This window comes from Zootoca vivipara, chromosome 5 (assembly GCF_965207765.1).
Source record: "Zootoca vivipara chromosome 5, rZooViv2.hap1.1, whole genome shotgun sequence".
Classification (NCBI taxonomy): domain Eukaryota; kingdom Metazoa; phylum Chordata; class Lepidosauria; order Squamata; family Lacertidae; genus Zootoca; species Zootoca vivipara.
Window position 1 is genome coordinate 36,193,949 of NC_142588.1, and position 22,982 is coordinate 36,216,930.

Consider the following 22,982-nt stretch of genomic DNA (forward strand, 5'->3'; position numbering starts at 1 on the left):
AATTCTGCACCCAGTTAGTCATATTTCATTTCTACTGAAATCAAGGCACTTACTCACATAAAACACTTGGTGCAGTGTTTCACTAAGAATCCCTCCAGGTGTGTGTGTGTGTGTGTGTGTGCACGCGCGCGCATTTGACTTGTGGTCATGAATCAGACTTTCAACACTTTTTGTACCTGCAAAAACTTTGGGGTGAGCATAATGCTTTGTTTCCAATCTGCACGTGGCCCATAGCTTTCTGCTGAAATCCTGTAACTTTTATACAAACATGGGGAGTGGTAGTAACTTGTCCTGCTTTTGTTGTGCTCCTCCAGGTGGCATTGATACACTAACATTGAGGAAGTGTAGCAGAACAGTAATAAAGTGGAATGGTATATGGACAGTCAAGTATAAATCCACTACTGGTGCACAATGATTGTGTCAATTACATGTTGCAGAAAACATCTGCAAAAAATAAAATAAATCACCAGTCTGGAAAGGCTTCTAAATGAACTTCTTAAAAACAATTCCAGAACAGATGCAAACTGGGAAAGATCTTGACATCAAAGGCTTGTTGAAAGAGGAAAGTCTTCAATAGGTGCTGAAGAGACGACAACCTAAAGACCCAATTCCTACATTGTATGGGACCTTGATTCTTGGTAATTAATTCAAAACAAAGCAGACTTTTTCTCCCCAGCATTCATTAAAAATAAAGGCACTGCACTCATCTCTCTTCCGCACACTGCTAGAACATTTGATTTGCACTTGTAGCTATATAGAATATACACCTTGCTTGCTCTGGTTCAGCAGAAGCGGCTTAGTCATGCTGGCCACATGACCCGGAAGCTGTCTGCAGACAAACGCCGGATCCCTCGGCCTATAGAGCGAGATGAGCACCGCAACCCCAGAGTCCTCCGCGACTGAACCTAACAGTCAGGGGTACCTGCATATACTATATAAGACCAGGGTTTTCTATAGGGCAATCGTATACATGCCCCCTCAGATATATAAACCCTATTGTCATGGAATTTACTCTCAAGTAAGTGTGTACGGGATTGCATTCCTGCTGACTTGTTTTCATAAACCTCCCACTTCTTTCGCTTTGGGTAGAATTATAGTCCTGAGTTATGTTTCACTTTAGGAACGGACCATTTATTGTTGAGACCAGGAGTGTTGCAAAAGCAAAGAGCTCTCTTGCTGAAGGCTACAAATTTCAAAGGGAGAACTCTGAAGAGAGATGAATGCAGCCAGCCTGAGCAGAAAATATTTATCTTGCTGATTTTGAAGTATGTGTACAAACGGTAATATGACTACTGAGGAGAAAGAAAGTAATTGCAACTTTGTTCTAGCGCCTTGAGCTTCTGAAAATAAATCAAGCAAACACATACTTGCCTGAAAAGAGCCTTAAAAACATGAGAAGAGTCCTGCTGCAACAGACGAAAGGCCCATCTAGTCCAAACTTCTGTTCTCATAGTGGTCAAATCAATGCCTATGGGGAGCCCAAAGGCCAGGCCTGAGGCCTATAACAGTCTGTGTTTCCCCAGCAACCAGTATTCAGAGGCACACTAACAGTGATATTGGAGGTAATATAGCTGTCATGACAGCAAGCCCTTGATAGATTTATTCTCTATTAATTTGTCTCTGGTTAACTAATTAATTAATTACAGGTAGGTAGCCGTGTTGATCTGACGTAGTCGAAACAAAATAAAAAAATTCCTTCCAGCAGCACCTTAGAGACCAACTAAGTTTGTCATTGGTATGAGCTTTCGTGTGCATGCACACGAAGAAGTGTGCATCTGGAAAAGTGTGCATGCACACGAAAGCTCATACCAATGACAAACTTAGTTGGTCTCTAAGGTGCTGCTGGAAGGAATTTAATTAATGAATGTTAGGAATACCCTGAAAAGATAGAAAAATGAATCATTGGAGACAACAAAGATCAAAAGTTATGGATGCAGTGGGAAAAGGCTGCTAAGTTAAAATGGACATACGCAGACCATGCAGCAAGAGGTGACTCAGGCTGAGAAAATAAATGACCACCCATGTGATGCATGGATGATTGAAGACTAACAGGAGGGCTTATAACAACAGAGAATGCTGGAGAGAACCTGAGGCAGTGGTGGACTTTGGGCTCTCAAATTTCAGTGGCACCCTAAAAGATGGTCCCGCCCCACCTGTTGTTTTCCGCTCTACAGCATTGTTGTGGTGCCCCTGCAACATGATGCCCAGTACGGCTGAACCGGTCTTGCTACCCTAAAACCACCTCTGCTTGAAGACGCATGTGTCCAAAGATGCTGAAGATGCTGAAGAAGAAGTTGTTGTTGAAGTTGACTAACAAGCAACTGGCACTTTTAAAGCCATCCAAGCTGGTGGTAATCACTACATCTTGTGGTATGTGCTGTGTGCCTTATATAGTGCATGGGAAGAGCAGCTTGAAACACATTGCTTGTACAGTGTCTCTACTAGCCACATATATAGGATTCTGGATGCAATCGAAAGGCCCCCAGAGTACTGCAAATGCTTCAAAGTGCCCAGAAAATTACAAGTGTTTTATTTATTTTTAACCAGAAAAGTTAACATTTTATGTCTACAATGCCTGTCAATTAAAAGCATGGTGGTTGCCAAGATGAAATTGCTAAAAATCTTGCCCTGCCAACATTCCTGTGGTGGCCAAGAGCTATAAATATATAATTAGGGTGCTTTCATAGATGTTTGCTTGAACAATTTCTGTTACGCAAGCAAAGATTAGGTCCAAACTGACAGTCCTGAATTTTTTAAAAAAAATATGCCTGTAGAGCTGGATGTATTGGCAATGTTCTGTACCATACACTACGCAGAATGAAAATCCTTATGAAAATCAACCAGTATTTTAGGGCAAATTTATTCCAATAAGCACACTTTTTATTGTGCAGTCTTGACTAATGTACAGATTTTGCAAGCAATGCCTTTTCCTATGGCATTTTCACTAATATATCCATTTTCATGCACATTCCCCCTAATGCATGCATGTTTGAAAACACTGCTTGGTAGAAGCAGGGGCCGACCTTGGTAACATGTCGTCCTGTGTGAGGCTATTTGATGCCCTTCCAACCCTGGCTTAAGCCTGGTAAACAAGGCGCTGGGCTTTGGGAAGGAGGTGTGAGGCTCTGGCAGGGTCCTGGAGCCATCCCACCTCCTTCCCAAAGCCCAGTAAGTGCTTGCCCAGCTTTGGGAAGGAGAAAGGAGGACTCCAGGAGCCTGTCAGAGCCCTCAGGCCTCCTTTGTTTTTCTTTCTCGTGGCTCCTTCCTGAAGTCAGGCAAATGTTTATTGGGCTTTGAGAAGGCACCCTCCTCAGCTATGTGCCCAGCTCGACTGCACTGCTTTGCCCTGCCCTAAATTTTCCTCTGGTAGAAGAGCTCCTCCAATTTTGTGTCAGTGGACAAAGGCTGAAAGGGTTTAGGATTTCAGTTTGGATGAGGTAGGCTGGACGGGAATAGTTTCACTGGCTTTAGTGTAGACAAGGAAAAGGAAGGAGGGCAAAGAGCACCATGTGGGCTGGCTGTGACAGGCTGTAACAAAGAGACAGGGAGCATGGCTGATTTCTCTGTTCTTAAACCCAAACTTGTTATGCCTCTGCAAGAAGTAAGTGACACTCTTGGAATATACTGTGTTGTGTATATGTGCAAACAAACCATATATCATACAGACACCACAGTCTCTGCTGTGCCTCATTTTCCAAAGGAAACACAGGTATAGTGCGCCTACAACCCCTGAAATCTCAGACCACTTGTGAATAATGGGGTGGTGCGTTCATTGGTGAAGTCAAACTATTGGAAAGTTACAGTATCAGATATGGCTGTATAAACCAATACAGGATAGACATGTTTTGCTGCAGCTGGGGCAGAGGAAGGTATCCAGTTGTGCTGCTGCAGGTGCACCATGATATTTCTTCTTTCTGCGCTCCTTCCAGCGGTTATTTCTCCTCTGGTCACTGCTAGGGATACACAACCTGACTTTCTGTCTCCAGGCACTGCCATCATCTGCAAGGGATTCCCACATGGCATGGTTAATGTTGCCACCTTCTAGTCACGTTTGCAGACATTTTTGTAATGCAGAGTTGGTCTGCCGACAGGCTTGGTATATAAAGCCAGCTCCCCATAGAGCACATCCTTTTTATACAGAAACAAATCTAGAGCCATCAGCTAGGGAGGTATTTACTAGCAAGAGCCTGCTCAATGGTCTGTATCGATGCTGCAACTAAATAAGACTCTTATTTGGTTATATATAGCTGTGTGTTAGTGGGGAGGGAAACTTAAGCTGAAATGAAGTCATTACATTTAATTACGTTTACTATAAAATAGTCCCCGCTCAGCCCGGAAACGTCTATCTTTGCAGATAACAGGCATCAAGTTTAGAAGTCTGTAAAACAGGACAGAATAGTTAGCAGATGGATTTTCATTAATGGCATGTTGTTCTGAAATATTCGTTTTGTTCGGCCGGTACAAAAGGTTCTGCGGTTTTTTTAGTAACAGAAGAATTAACCTGCGCATTTTATCATTTTATTTTATTGTAACTTGCTTTGAGTTACCTTTTGATAAAATAAAGGGACACACACACACAAATACATATATACAGCCTAAGGGTAGCAAAGTGGCACAGAGACAGTAATATAATATAAATCTGGCCAACCAGATACCTGTGGGAAGCCTGTAAGCTGGACATGAGTGCAACTGTACTCTGCCCACCTGCGATTCCCAGCATTCAGAGACTTACAATGAAGGTAGAACATTGCCATTGTGGCCAGTAGCCAGTGATGGAGGTGGAGGGATATAGCTTAAGCACTTCCACAATGAGCAAATTGCTGCACCACACCAACACCTCACAGAGGCATCATAGGCACCCCTCTCCCAACAAAATACCTCCCAAAGCTTCCTGGCTCCTTGCTATCTCAATCTGACTTAAACTGCAATTTTCCATAATTTCTTTGCATGTATGTACCATAGATTATATAATCTGTAGTGGGAATGGGTGGAGAATATACCTTTGCCAAAATGCCTCTTGTGTGCATAGAGGTGTGTTCAGGTGCTTATTGTCATTCTTATCTAGATATCTGTCATTTTCCTAACAAAATTTGTCCCTGGCATGCTTTGCATCTGATGACGAAGGAATGTGAAGCATAATACTGTTGTTCAAACCTAAAACCATTTCACCATAACATAAAGGTGAAACCACGAAGGTGTTCTTCTGAGGTCTGTATCCTGGTGTTAGTGGACTACAGGCTTGACCACACTGGAGCAAAATGTATGGGGGAAATTTCAGTCAAACATAACTATGCATGAATGCTAGTTAGTAGCATAGTTAGTACATGAAGGGGTTGCGATCATAGAGCTGTGTTCCTAGACTCAGCTAGGTCACGTCTCTTCATCTTTGATTAGGGAGGAAGTGAAGCCTTCTTTTTGTGTTCCCTCTCTTTGTACCACACCATGTAACCCACCAAGGAAGTCACGTCTAAGCTTTGCTCCAAGCTAAGAGCACATTTTCGAAGCTTGCTTTGTGTATTTTCTACCCAAAATATTCTGCCTGTGTTCTCCTGCATGGGTAAATGCATGAATCTGTCCTTTGGAACATTTTGTAAGAAAAGTATTTTAAACGATTTTTAAAAATAATCCTCCGTCAGGTCTGGGGCAACAATGGGATAGGAAGGAAATCATGTAGCTGCCTCTACATTAGTGGGAGTGTGAATCCACATTTTGCTGCAGTGTGGACAAGCCCTCAGTAAGAGGATGAACAGGGCATTTCAAGACTGCCGCTATTTGGGGGTAGGATTCAATCACATATCAGAAAATTCAGGTTGCAAAATCAAAGTTGATTTGTAGCTCTTGCACAACAAATCTGCTCCCCACCCCCCACCCTCTGCCAAAGAAATTTGCCCTTTTGCAACAAGGAAAGTGTGAGGGACAGGGGATATCGCGAAGTCCCTCCCCTCCTGAGTTCAAGCCCGTCCCCGAGCAAAGGGGAAAGCAGGGAGAGTTCCGATTCCAGTGGGGAAGCAGGAAGTCGTGTCCGAGGCTCAGGCAAGGTAGAGGAGCCAGGGTCCCAGGTGGGACAGGAAGGGGCAAGTAAGGGGGGAAGACCCATCCCCCCAACTCCAGAATTACGCAGGAAGAGGAGGGGCAAGAGGATGGGTCTGCCAAAGCTTTTGTGTTGGAGAAAGACGCGCCAAAAGCCATTAGGAGGTTCTGAAACCGACTGACAACATCGCTCCGTGTAAATAGCAATGACTTGAGCACTGTAAATACGCAGCACCAATAAAAGAATAAAATGCAGAGCTGCGTAGCGTCGTTACTCTGAAGTAGTCCACTCCGGCCACTGTGACAGCAACCTCCTAATCATTTTTGGGCTACTTTGGAGTTGCCGGGATGAGCGTGTCAGAGGCGGAGAAGTGGCGGCAGATCGCTGAGCAAGCCCAGCTAGAACTGCAACAGCTGTCGCTGCAGGCGCAGGGAGAATTGAAGGCAGCTAAAGAGGAGACTAAGAAGGTCCAGGACGACCGGCTACAACTTGCGGAACAGGTGAGAGAGCTCCAGGAAAAAGAGCAGCATTTAAGGGCGGTGGCGGTAGACCTCCAAAACAAGCTGGATGCAGAGAAAAACAAGGCGGGAGGGGCACCCCAAGTCCAAGTGCTGCCAGGAAGGAGAGCCGGGACCCTAGTAAGCAAGTTCAATGGAGACCCGAAGGAGTTTCAGGGCTTTGAGACTGAGATTGTGTATGCTCTTGAGCTGCACCACGATGAGTTCCCTGATGATGAGCACAGAGTAGCGTTTATTGTGGAGCACCTTACAGGGGCGGCCAGGGAGTGGCTAAGACCGTTAATTGCAACAAGGAATCCTTGCATGAAGAATGTCAAACTATTTCTAGAAGGTTTGAAAACGATGTATTCGTCCGATAGTCATATGGACCAGACTAAGGAGGAACTTCATAATTTACGCCAAGGAAATATGACAGTTCGCGCGTATTGGGCGAAATTCACCATGCTGGTGCACAGATTGGGGTGGGATCTGGAGTCTGCCCCAATGCAAGCGGCGTTTTACTTGGGGTTGCATGAGGAGGTGAAGGATGAGCTCTCGAGAGGTCCAAAGCCCAGTAATATGGATCAACTGAGCAAAGCGGCTCTGGCGGTGGGGGTGAGGCAGGAATCCAGATGGAGCGACAAGCAAGCAACGCGCGCAAAGCGGGCTTGGTTCCCACGGTCGCAGGAGAAGCCACTCCCTCAACAACCCTTTCAAGCCACGCCTGGGGCCAGTCAGGACCAGGAACCCATGCAGATTGATAGCGCGCGCGCGCGGGCTTTTCAAACCCCAGCGGCGCCAAGACGCAAGGAGGGAAGGGGTGGGAATTGCTTTCTCTGCAACTCCCCCCAGCATCTCGTCAGAGACTGCCCACATCGCAGGGAGTGGCAAGGAAAGGCGGGAACGGTTGTGCCCTCCCCCACTGACGCAGCACCACAGCAGGGAAACGGGAAAGCCTGGCTGCAGGAGACAAGGGGCGGCAGCCAGGCACAGTCAGCAGACAACAGCCCCAGCCCACCCACCCGCACAGAGAGGAGCAGAGCCAGCCCACCCCTCCCAGAGCAGGAGTGGTTCTAGAAGTGACGCTCACGCTCCCAAATGGCTATCCATTGACGGTCCTCGCCCTAATTGACAGTGGTGCCTCAGCCAACTTCTTCTCGAGAAACTTTGCAGAAGAGCACCAGATCCAGCTTCTGCAGCTGGATTTTCCTCTGCACGTGGCAACCATTGACGGCAGAGAGCTGCTGGGAGGGGCCATCACTCATCAAACCCCCCCCATGAGAATGACGGTTGGAAGGCACTCAGAGACACTGGCATTCAACGTCACCACCATCTCAGACCCCCCAATCGTTTTGGGCATGAGCTGGCTGGCGCGCCACGACCCCTCCATAAGTTGGCATCAGAGGTGCATCACTTTTGGATCGGACTTTTGCCTGGAACATTGCATGCAGCACCATCCAGGGGAGGGGCCTCCGATAGCCACGGTGGCCACCATGCACGTCAAAGGGGGTGAGGCGATACCCAAACCATACTGGGACCTGCAGGAGGTCTTCAGTGAAGCGGAGTCCGACCACCTGCCCCCACACAGGCCTTTTGACTGCCAGATCAACCTGGTGCCTGGGGCAACTATACCCCCAGCCAAGCTGTACGCCATGTCAGACCAGGAACTGGAGGATCTGCGCGCTTTTATCGACAAGAACCTCAAGCGGGGGTTCATCAGAGAAAGCAAGGCAGCAGGGGGCAGCCCGGTCTTCTGGGTGGACAAGAAAGACACGCAACAGCGCCGTCTTGTGGTGGATTTTAGACGGCTGAATTCGGTGACAGAGCCAGTGGCTTTCCCCATGCCCAGAGTGGATGATCTCCTGACAGCGGCACGCAGAGGCAAGATTTTCACCAAGCTAGACCTGAGGGGGGCGTACAACTTGATCAGGATCCGGGAAGGCGATGAGTGGAAAACCACGATGTTCACGCCTCTGGGCTCTTTTGAATATCTGGTGATGCCCTTCGGGTTGCAAGGGGGCTCAGCATGCTTCCAGGCCTTCATGCACCACGTCCTGGGGTCCCTACTCTTCAGGAAATGCTTGGTCTTTCTGGATGACATCCTTATTTACTCCAACGACCCAGTGCAGCACGTGAAGGACGTCAGGGAGGTGTTACAGCGCCTGAAGGAGAACCACCTGTATGTGAAGCTGGAGAAGTGCAAGTTTCACACCAAGGAGGTGGACTTCCTGGGCTACAAGCTGTCAGACAAGGGGCTGGCAATGGACAAGGACAAGGTGCAGACCATCCTGGACTGGCACAGCCCCAGGACGCGCAAAGATGCCCAACGCCTACTAGGCTTTGCCAACTTCTACAGGAAGTTCATCAAGAACTTCTCTCGAGTTACGGCTCCCATCACTGACTGCCTGAGAGGCAAGCAGAAGTTCAGGTGGACACCAGAGGCGCAAGCAGCGTTCGAAAGCCTCAAGAGGGTGTTCGCCTCAGACCAGAACCTGTTCCACGTGGTTCAGGACGCGCCCCTACGCATTGAAACCGATGCTTCTGATAAGGCTGTGGGCGCCATTTTGTTGCAACTGGACGCCAACAGAGAGTGGAGACCCTGTGCCTTCTTCTCCAGGAAGTTGACCCAGCCCGAGCGAAACTACACAGTTTTTGATCGGGAACTTCTTGCGATCCACGCGGCGTTCCAGCACTGGAGACACTTCCTGGTGGGCGCCAAGCACCCCATCCAGGTGTGCACAGACCACAAGAACCTGGAGTTCTGGAGAACTGCCAGGGTGCTCAACCAGCGGCAGATACGGTGGGCGGAGTTCTTCTCGAACTTCAACTTCTCCATACACTACATCCCAGGAGAGCAGAATGTCAGGGCGGATGCCCTCTCCCGCAAGCCAGAGTACATGGAGGAGGAGGCGCCACCAGCCCCAAGGCACATTTTCCCCCCGTCGGCATGGTCCTGCGGAGCAGCAGTGGTGAGCGAGGCAGAACTCACAGCACTGACGGCAGCGGATGAATTTGCCAACCGCATCTTCAGAGAACTGAGAGGGGGGAGGGAGCAGGCAAAAGACTTTGCAGAACGCAGAGGGCTGCTTTTCTACAAGGGTGCGCTGTACCTACCCACCACCCAGCTTCGACGTACGGTCCTCAAGCAGATGCACGACAACCCTACAGCGGGGCATTTTGGAAGGGACAAGACCACTCACCTAGTCATGAGACACTTCTGGTGGCCAGGGGTGAGGGAAGATGTTCGAGACTATGTAAGGGGCTGTACCACCTGCCAGCGGGCGAAGGTGGTCAGAGCAGCGCCACCAGGGTTGCTGGAGCCCTTAGCCACACCACACAGGCCGTGGGAAGTGGTGTCCATGGACTTCATCACAGATCTGCCTTCGTCCAGGGGTAAGACTGCAGTGTTGGTGGTGGTGGACCTCATGTCCAAAATGTGTCACTTTATACCGTGTGCCAGGGCAGTCTCGGCAGAAGAGACAGCCAAACTGTTTGTTGATCACATTTTCAGACTGCATGGATTACCTTTAAGGGTTATTTCGGATCGTGGCCGCCAATTTGTTTCCAGGTTCTGGCGGCGGCTCATGAACCTCCTGCAGGTGGAGGTCAGCTTGTCGACGGCTAGACACCCGCAGACCAACGGACAAGCGGAGAGGGTCAACGCCATTCTGCAGCAGTACCTGAGATGCTACGTCAGCCAGCGGCAAACGGACTGGGTGGATCGCTTGCCACTAGCAGAATTTGCCTACAACAATGCAGTGCACGTCTCCACAGGGGTGTCGCCCTTTAAGGCCAATTACGGGCGCGACCTCAGATCTTTCCCAGAGAGGGAGAGGGAGGAGGAGGAGGAGGGCCCACAGGCTGAGGATTGGGCAGAGGAACTGGAGACGGTGCACCAGCAGCTCAGAGAACACTTGGAGAGGGCCAAGGAAGCGTACAAAAAGGGGGCAGATCGCCACAGGCGACAAGGGGAGGTCATCAGGGTGGGGGACAAGGTGTGGTTGTCCTCGGAGGGCCTTCCCACCAGAGGGAGGTGCAAAAAGCTGGCACCCAAATGGCTGGGCCCCTTCACTGTCACGCAACAGGTCAACCCGGTGGCATACAGGCTGGCACTGCCAGAGGACATGAGGGTGCATCCAGTGTTTCATAGATCGCTGCTGTCGCCGTACAGGGAAAGCAGCAGGCTCAGAGACAGCGAACAAACCCCCGAGGGAGGGGGGGAGAGGGAAAGCAGGGAGCAACTCAATGAGGCCACGGCCATCCTGGATTCAAGGTGGGGGGTGGGGGGCCTGGAGTACCTCATGGCATGGGAGGATGCTCCACCGTCCCAGAATGAATGGGTTCCCGCCACTCAGATACAGGAGGAATTCTTGGTGGAAGAATTTCACGCCCTCTTTCCCCACAGACCCAAGCCCTGGCACATGGAAAGGGAGGGGGAGGAGGAGGAGGCACGGGAGAACAGCTCACCATGGCGCTGGGAAGCGGAGTTTGAGGAACCAGAGGATGAGGTATGGGTGTCGCCAAGATCCACCCAGTCAGAGGAAGGAGCAGATTGGCAAAACATTTTTACCCCCACCAGCTCTGACGCCACGGACTTTTTGGGATTCCCGTCCTCCCAGGCGGAAGGGGGGGGCTCGCAGGACTGGGGGGAGGTGTTCACACCAACGGGCTCGGAGAGCACCGAGTTTTTAGGCTTCCAGTCGTCACCGACACATGGGGGGGGCCTGGGGAGGGGTGAAGGAGAGCTTGGGAGGGGGGTGGATGTGAGGGACAGGGGATATCGCGAAGTCCCTCCCCTCCTGAGTTCAAGCCCGTCCCCGAGCAAAGGGGAAAGCAGGGAGAGTTCCGATTCCAGTGGGGAAGCAGGAAGTCGTGTCCGAGGCTCAGGCAAGGTAGAGGAGCCAGGGTCCCAGGTGGGACAGGAAGGGGCAAGTAAGGGGGGAAGACCCATCCCCCCAACTCCAGAATTACGCAGGAAGAGGAGGGGCAAGAGGATGGGTCTGCCAAAGCTTTTGTGTTGGAGAAAGACGCGCCAAAAGCCATTAGGAGGTTCTGAAACCGACTGACAACATCGCTCCGTGTAAATAGCAATGACTTGAGCACTGTAAATACGCAGCACCAATAAAAGAATAAAATGCAGAGCTGCGTAGCGTCGTTACTCTGAAGTAGTCCACTCCGGCCACTGTGACAGAAAGTGATTGGGAAATGCACTGGAAGTGTGGAATAACATTTGTGTGATGTGGCATCAGTTGACTGTCTTGCAAGCAAATCAGAATTGATGCTCAACCTATAGCTGATGTTGTCTAATACCCCCACAAGCAAATCAGGATGAATACTCAACAGATAGGTCATCTGGAACCAATCATACTTATAAATTTTCTTTCTCAATGAGTTGTACTCTGCACCTGCTGACTTGCCAATTTGCCTTAGAGCAAATTCAGGTCAGTTCTGTGCATGCTGGTGTCTGAAGTCTAAGTCTGCTCAGAAGTGGGTCCTACTGAGTTCAGAAAGGCTTCCAGATAAGTGTGTGTTATTTTACATATCTATTTAGGATTGTATATACTATGTCGGTGCTGTGTGTTCCAGCGAAGGTATTATTCGTCATTTATTTCTGTTCTCTTTCCCCCCCAAAAAAGCAAAGCAACTTTTGCACCCCCAAAAAACCTCCAAAACTTGGGTTAGCAGCCCCCCCCAAAAAAACTCAACAACTCTGGGCACTTTGTGATAAATAAGGGGTTTTTAGTTTTGTTTGGTTAAATAATTAGTTTTTGGTTTATTAAATACAGTTATAACAATTATACATTTTTATTATTTAAACTATAAATATCGTGAAATTATGGGTTTTTTTCTTGAAGTGACACACCACCCGAGTTATGCATGGTTTTTTTGGTGAATTTTGACACACAGCTATATAAGGTCAAAAGGTTGCCCATCACTGCCTTATACACTAACAATAAAACCTTGATCTTGGCTCAGCACCATATTGGAAGCCAGTGCAATTGACTCTAACAAAAGTGTTGCATATTTGTTGCATATTTGTGGTAGGGCTAGGTTAGGGTGCTGCTACTAGCTGTAGCATTCCAGACCAATCTTAAAGGCAGCCCCACATAGAGCACCTGATCTGCTCCTGCCCCCAATCAGACCCACTTTTTGGCCTTGATGGCAAAAAGAAAACAAGAGAGACACAGGGCAGGTGGAGAGGTTTGTACATATGTCTTGTATGCATCTCTCCTGTGTGTATACATATCAGAGTGTACACACAACAATCTGGGTTGGCCACAACCACCACTGGTTCCCAGAGGATTTTGGCCCTCAGGCCCAGAAAAGTTTAACACCCCTGCCATAATGAGAGAATCTGACCCGATCTGTGCTATACAGTCATACCTCGGTTTCAGTATGCTCCGGTTTGAGTACTTTCAGTTTAAGTACTCCGTGGACCCATCTCCACAGGGTGTCTGTTGTTGGGGAGGAGGGGAAAGGAGATTGTTAGCCACTTTGAGACTCCTTCGGGTAGTGATAAAGCGGGATATCAAATCCAAACTCTTCTTCTTCTTCTTCTTCTTCTTCTTCTTCTTCTTCTTCTTCTTCTTCTTCTTCTTCTTCTGGAACGGATTAATCCACTTTCCATTACTTTCAATGGGAAAGTTCGCTTCAGGTTAAGTATGCTTCAGGTTAAGTACAGACTTCCGGAACCAATTGTGTACTTAAACCGAGGTACCACTGTACATCTAAAACAGTGTTGTACCACTTCAAACAGTCACGGCTTTCCCCAAGGAATCCTAGGAGTTGTAGTTTGTTAAGAGTGCGGAGAGTTGTTTAGGAGACCCCGTCGTCCCCTCACAGAACTATGATTCCCAGAATTCTCTGGGAAGAGGGATTGATTGTTAAACCACTCTGAAAATTGTAGCTTTGTAAGGGCAATGTTTAAAGTGGCACGATACTGCTTCAAATGTATAGTGCAGATGGGACCTAGTTAGTAAGATTTTAGGGTGAGGGCTTGCTTGTTTCTATGCCCCCCCCAAAAGAGTCTAAGAATAAATGTCTGCTCTAATTTGACTGTATATGTTTTTTGCTCCGGCTTTGCATAGTGCAGAAGATGCTCTAGTCATGCTTTTCTTCTCCACTGTGAGGGAACAGATTCTCCAATATGAGAGGATCTTTCCTAAGGGGCTAGTAGATGTGTGATCATAAATAGACACCAAAATGACTCTTCCGTTAAAGCTGGGAGAGATTAATCCAGGAGTGTATCATATAATTTTTCCCAAGGATAGAGATGCTCAGCATCTATATTTGTCCTGTGGTGCTGCATGACAGATCACATAAAAACCAGGATAAATTGTCCCAGTGGCACTTGTACACTTGTGTAATATTTGCTTAACATTTCACTACCATCTTCCTTTCGCCTGGTCCCCCCATCTACCCACCCTGCCCCAGATATCCAGGCTTTGGAAATTTGACAATGCAGCAGTGTTCAGAATCAACATGAGTTATGCCTGATGTTTCTTTTCAAGCTTATACTTAACCCCCCAAAAAGGATCAATTGATTTCCTTCCATGGTAAATTAAAGCAATGTGAAGGATCAGCCAAATGGTGACTAATCCACTTGCTTCCTTGATTGTTTGTGACTGGCAATGTTACCCCTTAGGCGTATCTTGTGCTTTAATAGACGAGCCCATCTAAACAATATAGAAGAGCAACATAAATGGAACATCAGAAATATCCTTATTCCTCACCATACCATTGTTCCATTTCGCTCAGTAGTGTAGGGGATGGGCTCTTCTACACTGGGAGGAAACAGTTGCTGTTCAGGATTCAGAGAAGGATCTTTCTCAATCCTTGTTTGGAGATGCTGAGGACTAAACCTGGGAATTTTTTGCACGCAAGTGCTCTGTCGTGTCCTGTATCAATCAGCTAAGGCTATGGAACTTCTCTGCTCCCTCATATTAGTTAAAGTTATTGCTGTCTATTTTCACTGGGGTAGGGTCTAATCCATAGAACATAGGCTCCCAAACTGTGGCCCATGGATTACCACTGGTCCTGGAGCATCATTCAGCTGGCCTCCAGAAGGTTCCTGCAAGGGAATGTGGGCCTTAGACCCAGTATACGTGAAGGACCGTCTCCACCTCCATTGTTCAGCCTGGACACTGAGGTCCAGCTCCGAGGGCCTTCTGGCTGTTCCCTCACTGCGAGAAGTGAGGTGACAGGGAACCAAGCAGAGGGCCTTCTCAGTAGTGGCATCCGCCCTGTGGAACGCCTTTCCATCAGATGTCAAGTAAATAAACAACTATCTGACTTTTAGAAGACACCTGAAGGCGGCCCTGTTTAGGGAAGTTTTTAATGTTTGATGTTTGATTGTGTTTTTAATATTCTGGTGTGAGCCACTTGGAGTGATGGGGAAACCCAGCCAGATGGGCAGGGTATAAATGTTGTTGTTGTTGTTGTTTGTTGTTAAACCGTTTCCCACCTTGGTGGTAAACGACGTGATTATATCTACTAGGATAGAATAGCATTTCCCATTAAAATAACTATTTTCTTTTTCAAATTAATTTTATTCATTTCTTTTAGCAGTCAATTGTAATTGTCAGAAGTTGACATACGAAAAAATAATACTATTTTCATTCCAATCGACTATTTTCCTTTCCAGCTTTTCTTCATGTCTACATTTAAATGCAATTTCAACATGCGGGTAAATCTTTCCAGGCAGACTCTAATGGCAAGCTCAGCTGCGGAGTGCCAACTGGACTGAAAAGCAAGAGTGAAGTAGAACGATGTATCCTGGAACGATGGCATGGGTGGCGTGGCTGGCTATATAGAAGACTCATGCTGCAACATTTTGTTGTAGGTTCCTACTTGTTAGTATTGTTAGTATGTACTGTGCCCCCCTTTTTACTTAAAGTGATCAGAATTTGAAACCCAGGTACCTGGGTTCAGCAAAGAAGCAGGCTTCATTGGTGATCCATCCTAACAGGATATTTTGTAGGGAAAATCCTCGAGTAGGTTACTTGCAACAAGTAACTGTCGCTTCATACACAATTCCTGTTTGTTGGATGTGCAGCCGCGAGTGGAGAATGAAATGGATACTTGGTAATGTGAACTTCAACAGTATCAATCATTTGTTCATGAGGCTGGAGCAATTTAGACCCACTTCCCCATCCTCTGCTATCAGAATTATAGTTCAGGGATGTTGCATATTTCTTTAGTAACAAATATTTTGCTCAAAGGCTTTTAGCTGTGGTTTGACAGCAAGGAAAGGTCAATCAATAAAATAAAAAGCATGTTTATTACATACATTTTTATGTAATAAACATTAAAGCTGAAACTGCCTTGTACCGAACTTTGAAAATAAAGAAGCAGTGTTTCATTCATATTTAATTCCAGTAATAGATAGTTCAAGCTGCAGCTTCCACATCACTTACCTTCATGCTTAGACCCTTAGGGCACTTTAACTTTTGTTTCTGTTGAAAGAAATGGGTAATTTGAAGAGTTACTGTGCTATAGCATTAAAGTACCTCTTTAAGAATATAATGCGTATCACAGAATGAAGAATCACTGCAATAGTATACACCATGGCATTGAGCTCTTCAACATTTAAAAATGTCTTAACTGGCAAGGCCAGGCCAAGAAATTTTGTTGCAGCTTTTAGTGTAAGATTAAATTTGTTTTTATATGTTGCTAATAATATTTCTAAATATTTTTGGATTTTTAAAAATGTTTTAAATATGTTGTTTTGCTGCACATGCACACCCCTTTTAAAGGCCGTGAGCTTTTTTTGGGAGATAGAACATGGCAGAAATATATAATAATATAATATAATTAATATAAATGATAAAGTCCAGAAAATATAGTTTGCCCTGGGATGGTTGGTTCAAGGGTCTGCTGCTTTTTTAAATGACTCCAACCACTTTCTTTTGCTATTCTTATTTATTTTAAATATTCTAAGCTGCTTTTCGGAAGCACCCTCGCATAAAGTGACGTGCAAAGGAGTAAAATAAAAAAATTCCTTCAGTAGCACCTTAAAGACCAACTAAGTTTATATTTTGGTATGAGCTTTCGTATGCATGCACACTTCTTCAGATATCTGAAGAAGTGTGCATGCACACGAAAGCTCATACCAAAATATAAACTTAGTTGGTCTTTAAGGTGCTACTGAAGGAATTTTTTTATTTTGCTTCGACTCAGACCAACACGGCTACCTACCTGTGCAAAGGAGTGAGAGACAAGGATAGAATAACAGGTCAAGCATACAGAGAAACTGATTTGGAGCCTCAAGCTATTTATGGTCCCAATTTAAGGCAGTTGTGAAGAGTAAGGTCTCCAAGGCCCACTAAATGACAGAGTTTGATCCACTGGAAGAGAGGGGCATAGTTTTAGAGCTGCCACCAAGAAGGCCCTTTCTTTTGTTCATGACAACCTGACTGATATTAACAGGCAGCATTCAAGAAGGATCACCGAGGTAGTTCTTAGCATATGGTTGCCATACGTCCAGAATCTCCCAGACATATCTGGAATACTGTAGTCGGCAGCAGTGTCCAGGCGGAAATCGACAAAATGGGAAAATCCGGATGTATGGGCACAAGTGGCTTAAGGTTTTCATGCTTACTCTAAACCAGCATTTTGAATTGGGCCCAGAAAGTGACTGACGAAATCAGATGGTTACAGCGTGGTGCTGATAACACCAAGGTTGCGGGTTCAATTCCTGTAAGGGGCACCTGCATATTCTTGCATGGTAGCCAGTTTGAGTACATGATCCTTGAGGTCCCCTCTAACTATATGATTCTATGAACATGTTCAGATTTTCTGTGCTTCACTTTTATCTGGGCACTCACATTTTGCACTAGTTTACCTGCTGCACCTTCTTCAGAGGCAGACCTACAGTATATTTCTGTAGTCTGCTTTGGAGGTAACCAGAGCCTGGATAACTCCTTTTTCCTCTTTAATTTGACCCCCATCTTGCCAATCTTGTGGTCTTTTTCTTGCCCCCTTCCTATTTATCTTGACTGTCCAAGGAGACATTAGGGGAGGGGCGTGTTTTTTGCTTGCAGGACTCTTTCAGGACACCATATATCATGATGGTGTCATAAACCACCATCATTTATGATGCTATTGTAACATCCTTTGCTGAATTCCTGCCTTTCTTGTATATGAGAGATAAAGCTGGTTGGAAAATTGAACTTGTTAAATTCCCTCCAGCTTCAGCATTTATTCTGAGCTTGCTTACACAATGATCTCCGCATTATAAATCCCAACAAGCCATTCCTGTAGTGCAGCTAGAGGAATAGCCCAAACCTACATTTCATTTTGCATCCCTTTGGAATTGATGACACCAGGGTCAGAGGAGTTCTACAGGATGCAATCTAACTCTGACAGTATCTCTGCTCAGTACCTCTCTTCTGTGAAATATTTTTCCATCTCTGCAGCATGCTTGGCTGATATACTGTGAAAGGAGCCTAGATATACCAATGGTTTATGATTCAAAAGATGATCATTCATACCCAGTGGCTGTTGTCTCTATCGGTAGATATGATCCAGATGTCTTTTGCAATTACAAGTGATCTCAGCCCATAGCTGTAGTCACTGGTGGCATTGCTTTCATCTCAAATAATTTTATCATAGAGCTAGTACCAAAGCACAGATGCATGTCAATGTTGATAATGCCCTGCCGTGATCCTCTCAGTCATAGGAAACTATCGATCACAGCTTTCGCTAACAAATAGCTTTTTCAAAATTAAGACTATGTATTTATTATGTGCTCGTTACTGCGACATTTATTTTAGGGAAATACATGTAGTCCGCATATTGCAGTACTGCATAAAAATAATGCTGTGGACTAAATTACTTGAATAATACAATATTTTTTTGAATTTTTTCAAACAGAGTTTCTATCTATCAAAAGGTTTCTCCAAGGGAATTATCTGTGCTGTGGGACTTGGTTACTGTAATGATTTAATAACCAATGGTCCCACCCAGTCACTGTCATTATTAACAACAACAACAACAACAACAACAATTTTATTATTTATACCCCACCCATCTGGAATGTATTTCTTCAGTAAGCAGGTCTGGCTGTGAGAGAATCTGCTTCTATTATAAATACCTATTTTTACTTTTGCAATTCGGCATGTGCTCCAAGTTCTCCCAAGGGCTGAGAAGTTCCAAGACACTGTAACCCAGATTCTGGTGTCTTCTTGAGAAATGAGCACTAGACATGGGTGTAGACAGGGGGGGCAGAAGCAAAAAAAAAAGTATTTTACAGACCATAACCAGCACTTTCCCCCTCCAAAAACTGAAGTGGAAAGGGCTTTGCTTTAGCAAGAGCAGCTCTCCACTTGCTGGGGGCGGGGGGGGGGGGCGGGCGGAACACAGCTGTAACAAAAACACATCAAATAAATAAAGCAAAGTGGCTACCGGTACTTAAGCAGTTAAGAATATCCCTTCAGGCAAGGTTCACCCTATTCACCCTATTGCTCTTCAGTGGAAGTTGTTAATGAGCATTCAGGGATCGCATTAACAGTTCTATTGGCGATTTAATGAGGGTGCAGAGGATTCAATTTGACTAAGGTGGCCCTGCAAGGCTAAAAGGAAGTGAATAAGAAGAGGGGGGGCTGTAGCTTTGATAGACACAGTGATGTTTATAAAAAGCAGTGGTGTTCCAGTCTGCCCCTCCTCCTGCATCTGTATACTGTAAATCAGTTGTGGCCACCTCCCAAGAGACTTTGATCTACTCAGAGTTAAAAACTGGGAGTGATCTACCCCCTTTTGGGGGGTTCAGGTCAAAGCTGTTGAGTTTTTTTAAGAAAGGGAAGCCCTGTTTTGGGGGGTTTAGGTCAAACTTGTTGAGCTTCTTTTAGGAGGGAGGGGGGCCCATTTTTGTTTAGGGCTTCAGGTCATAGTTCAGCTTTTTTTAGGGAGGAGGAAAATTTTGGGTGAGCTTTTTTTAGGGGTGCCAGTGATCTAGCAGTGATCTACCACAGATATCCAGTGATCTACTGGTAGATCACAATCTACCTGTTGGACATGCCTGCTGTAAATCAAGCAGAGAGAAAGCTGCTTACGAGGCTCCTGTACAGGTGTAGCATCACAGCGTCACCCAGAGGCACCCACAAGTGTGAGTTATCCCTCTCTCTATTATTCCTTCCTTTCCTCCCTCTTCCATCCTCAATAAAATACTTGGGGGGGGGGGCAGATAAGCCCCACATAGAAAGCCCATCAACATGGGGGGGGGAATGACTCTTTAAAATACAGTATTTACCAGTAATGGGGGGGGGGAGGCACATAGGCCTCTAGGAGTTGGCTGCTATGCCTAGGACAATTCAAGAAAGCAGAATGATGCATATGCTATGGTAATATATCAATAGAATCATGGAATTGTAGTCGGAAGGGACCACAAGGGTCATCTAGTCCAACCCCCTGCAATGCAGGAATTTTTTCCTAAGGTGGGGCTTGAACCCACGACATGGTTGAAATATTATGCTGATATGCAGCAACGCCGCGGAGCCATCGTGACTGCGGCTGTGCCTTCCCTCACCCTCGCCCGCCCTGCCACCCCCTCTCGCCTGCCCGACCCTCCCGTCCTCTTGCTGCAGAGTTCCAGCATCAGAGCATCACCCAGATGCACCCACAAATATGAGGTATCCCTCTCTCTATTCTTCCTTCCCTCCCTCCCTCTTCCATCCTTAATAAAATACTGGGGGGGGGGCAGATAAGCCCCACATAGAAAGCCCATCAAAATGGGGGGGTGACTCTTTCAAATACGGTATTTACTAGTAATTGGGGGGGGCACCTAGGCCTCTAGGAGTTGGCTGCTATGCCTAGGAGTAGGAGAATTCAAGAAAGCAGAATGATGCATATGCTATGGCAATGCATCAATAGAATCATAGAATTGTAGTCGGAAGGGACCACAAGGGTCATCTAGTCCAACCCCCTGCAATGCAGGAATTTTTTCCTAAGGTGGGGCTTGAACCCACAACATGGTTGAAATATTATGCTGATATGCAGCAACGCCTCGGAGCCGTCGTGACTGCGGCCGTGCCTTGCCTTGCCCTTGCCCACCCTGTCACCCCCTCTCACCTGCCCGATCCTCCCGTGCTCTCCAGCCAAGCAGGGTAGCCGCCACCGCTGCCAGCCCCAGAAGCACAAGGTGGCCGCTGCCGCCGCCGCCACCACGATGTCGTCAGGCCAGCTGGCCCTGTAGCCCCGCCCACATTCCCACTTTGTGGCCCCGCCCCTGAACGACTATGGCTTGCCCCCCCCTAGTTTTGATCCTGGCTACGCCCCTGGCACTAGAGATTGAGGGGTTTTTTTTGTAACATCTGCAATATTTTCAAATATACCAGCATTTCAAACAGATAGAATTGCTACGTCTTCCAGTTATTAACCAGCCACCTACCTAACAAAAGGAAATGTCATTCCTTTAGCCATAAGAATATAATTGTCCCAATTGCCTTCTCTGGCAGCTTATGGAAGAAAGAGCTTTTTTGGGGGAAGCGCCATTCTGGTTGTGCAACTCCCTCTCCAAAAAATACTTGCATGGTACCTATCTTGTTATTATTTGGAGTTCTGTATTTTGTATGCACTTTTTATTTTCATAAAATAAAAAATAAAGAAGCTGGAAATGGTTGAGAAAAGGATAACCAAAACAATAAAAGGGATGGAGCAACGCCCCCCAATGAGAAAAGCCTAAAATATATGGGGCTTTTTAGTTTAGAAAAGAGGCAAATGAGAGGAGATATGATACAGTAGAGTTATTTGCATAAAGGATGCATGGAGCGGAGAAAGTGGACAGAGGAAAGTTTTTCTCCCTCTCTTAAAATAGGAGAAATTGGGACCATCCAATGAAGTTGAATGTTGGAAGACTCAGGGGAGATGAATCTTCTTCCCTTCTTCTCGCAGGGCACAGCTAAACTGTACAACTCGCTCTCACAAGAGGTAGCGATGACCATTAACTTGGGATAGCCTTTAAATGAGGATTTAGACAAATTCATGAAGAATAAAGCTGTCAACGACTACTGGCCGCGATGGCAGTATGTCCTTGAATGCCAGTTGCCCGCCGCTCAAGGGGACCTCAAGACTTCTGGATTGGGCTGGACAGGATTCCGAGGTCGCAAGTTAAGCAGACCGAAACCTGAGCAGCGTTTACGGGCTGGAAATCGCAAGCTACCCTCTAGCCCACGGGTGTCAAACTCAAGGCCCGGGGGCCAAATCCGGCCCGCCAGACCTTGTCATGTGGCCCGCCGAGCGCCCCAGCCAGCGGGACCCAGCAGCAGGACCTTGCTGCTGAAGTGCCACACTGACAAAGCGCCGACAAACAGCTGGGGCCTGGGGGGGTAGAAAGGCGGCCGGAGCAGCGCTGCGTGGAGCGCCCCAAGCCACAGCAGGAGAAGGAAGAGGCAGCTTGCCAGGTCAGCGCCCAGCAGCGCCGCACGGAGAGTCCCGAGCCTCTGCGACGCAGCAGTGCTCTGTAGCACTTTGAATCCTCCTCCTCCTGCCACGGCTCGGCGCCTGGAAACGGCTGCTGCTGCTGCTGCTGAAGCACAGACAAAGCACCCAGCAGCGCCGCATGGAGGAGGAGGAGGATTCAAAGTGCTACAGAGCACTGCTGCGTCCCAGAGGCTCGGCACTCCGTATGGTGCTGCCGGGCACCGACCGACAAACCGCCTCCTCCTCCTCTTGCCTCACCTCCTCCTCCTCCTGCTGCGGCTCAGCCTCATGAACGTGAGCTCAGCAGCGGCTCAGCCTCATGGACGTGCAACTCTGAGGCTTTACGCACGTCTGCTAAGACGGACACCCGCTGCCTCATGCTGCATGGGAAATACTTTTTGCCCCTGGGTCCCTTCGCGCTCTTTTCTGCCGCTGAATCAAGGCGGCGACCCCCCCCTTCCCTTTCTTTCTTCCTCTCTCTCGTTCTTATTCTTTCTTTCCCTCTCCTTCCTTCCTTCTTTATCTCTGTCTTCTCTCCGTCTTTCTTTTTCTTTCCTTCTTTTTTTCTTTCCTTCTTTATTCCCTTCCTTCTTTCCTACTCTTCTTTCTCTCCCCTCTTTCCTTCCTCTCTCCCTCCTGCTCCCTCCCTCCTTCCTTCCTTCCTTCCTTCCGTCCTTCCCATCTTTCTTCCTCTCCCTCATTCTTATTCTTTCTTTCCCTCTCTACTTCCTTCCTTCTTTCTCCCTTTCCGTCTTTTCTCCCTCTTTCTTTTTCTTTCCTTCTTTATTCCCTTCCTTTTCCTACTCTTCTTTCTCTCCCCTCTTTCCTTCCTTCCTCTTTCCCTCCCACTCCCTCTTTTCTTCCTTCCTCCCTCCCTCCCCTCCTCTCCCCTTCCCTCCCCTCCCTCTCCCTCTCCTCAGAAACATAGGATGCTGCTTTATACTTCTGGCCCTTAAACCCTGGAACCAGGAGAGCAGCTCCAGTGAGTCAACCTCAGCCAGTCCCTTTGGTGAAGGGTGGTGGCTTACTGGCAGAAC